Source organism: Triticum aestivum, chromosome 5B (assembly GCF_018294505.1).
Source record: "Triticum aestivum cultivar Chinese Spring chromosome 5B, IWGSC CS RefSeq v2.1, whole genome shotgun sequence".
NCBI lineage: Eukaryota > Viridiplantae > Streptophyta > Magnoliopsida > Poales > Poaceae > Triticum > Triticum aestivum.
Window position 1 is genome coordinate 634,440,838 of NC_057807.1, and position 6,983 is coordinate 634,447,820.

Genomic DNA, 6,983 nt, shown 5'->3' on the forward strand with positions numbered 1-6,983 from the left:
CCGACGAGGTAGCCGCCCGCCGCCGCCCCGGTTTTCTAAGAAAACCGATTCGGTTTTTTTGATAACCCAAGGTTTATTTTTTTAGATTAGTTTTTTTTGGTTTATTTCATTAGCGAGCGTTCGCTCGTTCTTCCGTTTTAACGGACGAGTCCGCCATTTAGTTTCAGTTAACGAACGTCCGTTCGTTAAACTGTTCATCAATTTTTCTTTTTCTCGGATTTTCCGCGATTATTCGAGATCGCGATTTCTGATCCGATTTTCGTTTTACTTTAGCTTTTCGTTCATTTATCGGAATCAGGCGATTCAAGCGCCTGGAGTTTCGTCTCGAAACCCTCTTTCCATTTAACCAAGTCAAACAAGTTTTTGCTACTGTAAAATTTGACTTAGGTCCTGATTAGTAAACGAAGCTTGTTTCTTTCGCTGTTTGACTTTCGTTGCTTCGTTTGATTTGATTCTTTTTGCAAACCGGAGTTCTTAAGTTGAACTTTCTGGTTAGATCTCTTATTTGAGTTTACCCCATGCATTAGATGAGTACTTATTGTATGCATGTTTGTTTGCGATCGAGTACCCAGAGTGCGCCGCTTGCTACTTTGAATCTCTATAGGTTTCACGGATCATCAGCAAGGCAAATAACACTTTGATCATACCTCTTTACTACCCAGTTTTATTGCATTAGATCAATCCTCAAACAATTGCATGGTTAGGATCTGATTAATATGTGGGTTTTGGGAAGTAGATGAGGTAGTACCTATTACCTGTTGTATTATCAAACCCTTGGGAGTTACTTCTACGTTTGCTTATTACCATGCTATGCTAGTAGACATGGATTGGGTGTCACGACCGGTTTTCCAATAAAATACTTATTGAGAAACCGATCCTTTTTGTCCAGTACGAGGAAAATCCTTCTGACTGGTAGACAAAATCTTGATACAATAAGCCAGTAGCATTTAATATAATACAGGGTCGAGCTGGGATGCTCAACAATTTATTACAGACACGCCAATAATTATACATAATGGCGGATATGGCACAATGGTGTGGGGTGTCTTACTACTGACTCGAGAATAAAGTGGTGGTGGAATATCACAGTGGAGTGGACAACATAACTCCTAAACTGGCAGCTCATCGAGCGTCGAGGTGAGGCTCGATGAATTTATTCGGGTAGCGGAAGCGGATATAATACAGTGACCAAATCCAGGATCGCACGAGACTGACTGGGACTCCTCTAGGCGTCGGACTCGCTATCGAACTCTCCATCCATGAGATCGCCTTCGTCAGCATCTGGCAAAATCAACAAGCCAGGTGAGTACTTTGAAAGTACTCGCAAGACAGCTCGGACATAAGATATAATAAATGCATGCATGAATGCGTCATGAGCAATGATGAACTCACACAACATTATTTAGTAATAAGAAAGTCAGACGGTAGTAAAAATAACTGAAAACCGATCGGGTGTCTGAAGCGACGCCTCGAAGGGTGAACAAATAAACAAATCATGCCGCAGTCGGGCGTCTATGCGACACCACATAAAGGGCTTATATTGAAAGTAAAAGACATGCGTGCCACAGTCGGACGTTTGAGCGACATCACAGAAAGGGCTTTTATTGAAAATAAATAACAAGCGTGCCACAGTCGGACATCTAAGCGACATCACAGAAAGGGCTTATATCAACAGTAAATAACAAGTGTGCCACAGTCGGACGTCTGAGCGACATCACAGAAAGGGCTTATATCAAAAGTAAATAGCAAGTATGCCACAGTCGGACGTCTGAGCGACATCACAGAAAGGGCTTATATCAAAAGTAAATAACAAGTGTGCCACAGTCGGACGTCTGAGCGACGTCACAGAAAGAGCTTATATCAAAAGTGAATAACAGGTTAGTCCATCCACAAGAATAAACTGTTAATCGGACTTAACACTCATGTGGTTCACCGGAGTTTGTCACTGAGACTGACATTTGACGAGATAAGATGATCACAGTACTTGGACATGTACAAGATGGTTCAAGGGATTTTTGACTCTGCAGAGTTTGTACTAACTGCCCATAGCCAACGGATTTCCGTAGTCACGAATGACTAGTTCCGTTTACGGTATTTCGGTAGAAACACATCTAACCAGTACACACCCATTCCACCTCACGATGCCAGGAATCACCCTAGACAACGTCCAAGAAAAACATTGAGACGGGGAGGTCACAACCTCGAATAGCATGGGATCAAATTTCTATACGCGTGCTCTAGGGGTGCCCCCCTCTCGGTCCCAACCGGAAACACCCATGCCCCCTGACTGGATGACGGGCTTTAATCCAGGGCCATGGAACCCTCATCCCGGCCTCTCTATTTGGTGTGTACCAGGAAAGTGGTTTTCAACTTACTAAGCCATATTCCTTGCGAAAAACATGTGGTAGTACCGGAAAGGAAATGAATGGGAATGTGACTTGATTCACATTAACACTGAAGTCAAATAGTCTGGCGTAAGACTGGCATGCCACAACACTGCCATCTTACCCATTCTCATGCCATCACATGGCCATGCAAACTTATATCCAACAACATATGGATTTCCGAAACTCACTTGCCTTATCTTTGCATGAAATATAACATTCAACGAAATGTTCATAAACATGCCATGATACTACTAAATTCAAACATGCAACAACCACTCATCATATCAAGAGTTCAAACATGCTTGCCTGGTTCGGAGTAGTCGGAGTCTAACTGTGTGAAGTTCGCGGCTCCGTCACCTCCTCCGGTATCTACGGTATAAGAAAAAATACGTACGTAACGTAAATACCGCGAGTGCACAGAAAAGTGTTCCAAATATTTTTCAAATAAATATGACAAAAAACTAGACAGAAAAATAAAGATGACAGAAAAAGAATCACCAAAAAAACCATTTTCTGTTTAAAAGTTATAAAGGTTTAAAACCAGGGACCCATCTGTAATGAAACAGAAAGTTTCCAGGGGGTCAACTAAATAAAACAGAAAACGATTCGGAAAAAGAGAAGACACTGACGAGGGGGTCCCACCCGTCAGATTTAAATTTTTGAACGGGGAAGAACAGAGTCTGCCGGCGCCCGAGAGCTGCAGTGGTCGCCGGCGGCGATCCATGGCGAGGCAGGGGGATCGGGCGGTACCAGAGTGATCAGCGTGTCCTTCCGCGTCGGGGGGTGGTGGTGTTGGTCGCCGGCGAGCACCACGTCGACGGCGGCCCTTGCTCCGGCGGACGGCGGCTCGGGTGGAGATGGATCTCGTCGGGGAGGGCTGCGAAGGTCAAATCGAAGCTTGGGTTAGCTCACTGGTTGCTCGAGGTGGCTACTGACGTGGTTTGGGCGACGGGGATAGCCTCACCGGAGTGAATCGAGCTGGTGGCCGAGGCGGATTGGGGCGGCCGGAGTTGGGGGAGGAGACTTCCTCGAGGTCCTCCTAGTGGCTTGGTGGAGTGTTGGTGAGGTGCAGTGGTGGTGCGTGCACGAGAGCGAGCTCGGGGCTCCTTTTTATAGGCGATCCGAGGCGGTGGCCGTGAACGGAGTTCTCCGACGATAGTTACGGCGGCGCAGAGCTTGGTCGGAGAGGTTTAGGGAGTTGGGCGTCAACGTGGAGTTCCACTGGTTCCGTTTGACGCTAAACAAGCTTGGATTAGGAGTCCTGGGTGGATTCGATGGAACGGGGCGGCGCGGGCCCGTCGGCGGCAGAGGGCGCGCCCTGTGCTTGCCGGACCACGGCGACGGTGCTGCAGGGGTGCGCTGGCATGCATGAGACAATGCAGAGGGCTAGGGAGCAATGGGCGACGCAGAACGGCGTTGCGAGCCGGAGCAGGCTCCATTTGGCCGCCACGGGTGGCTCTGCCACCGCAGAGACTGCCGACGTTGAAGATGCTCGCCGCCACCAACGCCTACATCCGTCCAAGCGGGCGTGCGGTGCTCTGGCCAGGGGGGAAGGGGCCGTGCGCAAAGCGCCAGGGTGCACGGGCAATCAGTGCCAACACTCTGACGAAAACGACACTGCAACTCTGAACTTATCTGAAGGTGCACAGGAACAGTGCCGGCCAAGTGTTCGACGAAATGATTTTGGCATGTGGGTAATTTTTCTTGATCTGATCTTTGGTGTGGTGGTCTCTCATTGCATCTGAGGGCTGCCTGAATTTTGGTGGAATTTTTGGAGAAGTGGAGATATGAATTTCACCAAATTTGACAAATCTGGTCCAAACTTGCAGAGGCTGAAATTTAAAAAATTTGAAAAGAAGGAGAGTGGATCTTGATGGTTCTAGGTTGTGGTTACCAATGACCATCCAGAGGAGTTGGTTTGAGATAAAAACTCAAAGGCATTTAGGTACTTGTTTTGCAAATCACCTAGGTTCGAAATAATGGACAGAATTGTTTTGGGGAAAGAAATAAATGAAATAAAATCCAAAAATGAGTTGGACTTGTTGGGACAGAATATATGGATTGCCTCAAAGTGGAAGGAGGGTTTTTGGGAGGTTTTACCATATGAGGCATGGTAAAATCGTGAGTGGTTTCAACAAAAGAGAAGTCCCAAAATTTCTAGGGTTTTCTTAATAACCGAAAATAAGTCCAAAGAAAATGAATTTGAGAAGGGGGCAATTTAGAAGAAAGGTTTTTAATAACCAAACACGAGGGTTGAAGAAGACACCAAAAAATAAAATCCTTGCCAAGGGGGAAAAAGTTTTGAGAGAGAGGTTTTTGGAAGAATTTAAATGGCCTTCTTCAAATCCAACAAAGTTTTTTGCTGAAAACCAAATAAATTTTTTTGGAGTGTCACAACACCTACCCCCTTAGGAAAAATCTCGTCCCCGAGATTTCAGCTGATCCTCAAATAAGTGTGGATGCTCTGCTCGAAGAAAATCCTCTCTTTCCCAAGTGGCTTCACTCTCGGTGTGATTGCTCCACTGAACTCTGAAAAACTTGATGGTTTTCTGTCGGGTCCTTCTTTCAGACTCCTCCAATATTTTTACTGGATGTTCCCGATAGGTGAGGTCTGGTTGCACGTCAATGTTTTCATGGGATACTTGCTTCTCTGGGTTGCTCACGCACTTCCTTAATTGCGAGACGTGGAACACGTTGTGGATATCGAATAATTCTTCGGGTAAGTCTAGCTGGTAGGCTACCGTGCCTCTTCGTGCCACTATACAGAATGGTCCGATGAATCTTGGTGCTAGCTTCCCCTTAATATTGAATCGTTGCAGGACCCTCATAGGAGTTACTCGTAGGTACACAAACTCACCGGGTTCGAAACTGATTCCACGATGTTTCTGATCGTAATAACTCTTCTGTCGGCTTTGAGCTGTCTTGAGTCGGTCCCAGATTAGCTTGACCTTTTCCTCGGCTTCTTTGAGCATGTCTGGGCCGAAGATATGGCTGTCTCCGGTCTCTGACCAATTTAGCGGGGTACGACATCTCCGCCTGTACAAGGCTTCAAATGGTGCCATTTGCAGGCTGGCCTGGTAACTGTTGTTGTATGCGAACTCTGCGTATGGCAAGCTTTCCTCCCAACTGGTTCCATAAGTGAGGACACAAGCTCTCAGCATGTCTTCTAGAATTTGGTTTACGCGTTCAGTTTGTCCATTAGTCTGGGGATGGTATGCTGTACTGAAAGCTAGTTGAGTTCCCAGAGCCTGTTGCAGGTGATCCCAAAATCTGGAGATGAATTGTGTGCCCCTGTTAGATATTATGGTCTTTGGAACTCCATGTAAGCAGACGATACGGGAAAGATAAAGCCTGGCAAGCTTCTGAGTGTTGTGGGTTGTCTTCACGGGGATGAAGTGTGCTACTTTAGTCAGTCTATCAGTGATGACCCATATGGCATCATGTCCGTGTCGTGACCGAGGTAGCCCAACAATAAAATCCATTCCAATCTCGTCCCATTTCCACTCGGGTATCTTATTTGGTTGTAATAGTCCGGCCGGTTTCTGGTGCTCGGCCTTGATGCGTTGACATGAATCACAACATGCAATAAACGTGGCTATGTCCCTTTTTATACCGTGCCACCAAAATGTTTCCTGAAGATCCTTGTACATTTTTGTTCCTCCAGGATGGATTGTATACGGAGCGGTGTGGCCTTCAGCTAAGATTTGCTGTTTAAGGTCCTCAATATTTGGTACGCAAAGTCTATTTCCGTACCACAATATTCCCTGCTCATCGATAACGAATTCTGAGGCCTTGCCCAAATTCACTTTCCATTTAATGCCTTCAATGCTGGGGTTCCCATGCTGAGCCTCTTTAACCTTTTCCATCAGGGTAGGCTGTATTTCTAAATTGGACACACTGCCTTCGGTGGCCATTATTAAGTTGAGTTTGGCAAAGTCCTACTGAAATTCAGGTCTCAACTTTGGTAGGCTGTCGTTGTTCGGGTTGGGGTTCCGACTTAGAGCATCTGCCACTACATTTGCTTTGCCTGGGCGGTAGTGGATTCCAACATCATAATCCTTTACTAATTCCAACCAGCATCGTTGCCGTAAATTCAGTTCAGGTTGTGTGAAAATATAGTTGAGGCTTTTATGGTCTGTGTATATTTCACAACGATTTCCCAGTAAGAAGTGTCTCCACTCCTTGAGTGCATGTATAACTGCTGCTAACTCCAGGTCATGAGTAGGATAATTTTCCTCATGCTTGCGAAGTTGTCTGGAGACATGTGCGACTACCTTGCCTTCTTGCATCAATACGCATCCGAGGCCCTTCCGGGATGCGTCACAATACACCTCAAAATTCTTGTGTATGTCTGGCACAATTAATACTGGTGTTGTCGTTAATTTCCTTTTTAGTTCTTGGAAACTTTTCTTGCAAGCTTCCGTCCATTCAAACTTCTTGTCTTTCTTGGGTAGCTACGTCATTGGCTTTGCTATAGTGGAAAATCCATCAATAAATCTTCGGTAGTAACCTACCATTCCCAAGAAACTTCGTACGTCCGTTACGCTAGCTAGTGGTTTCCAGCCAAGTACGGCCTTGACTTCTTCCGGGTCTACC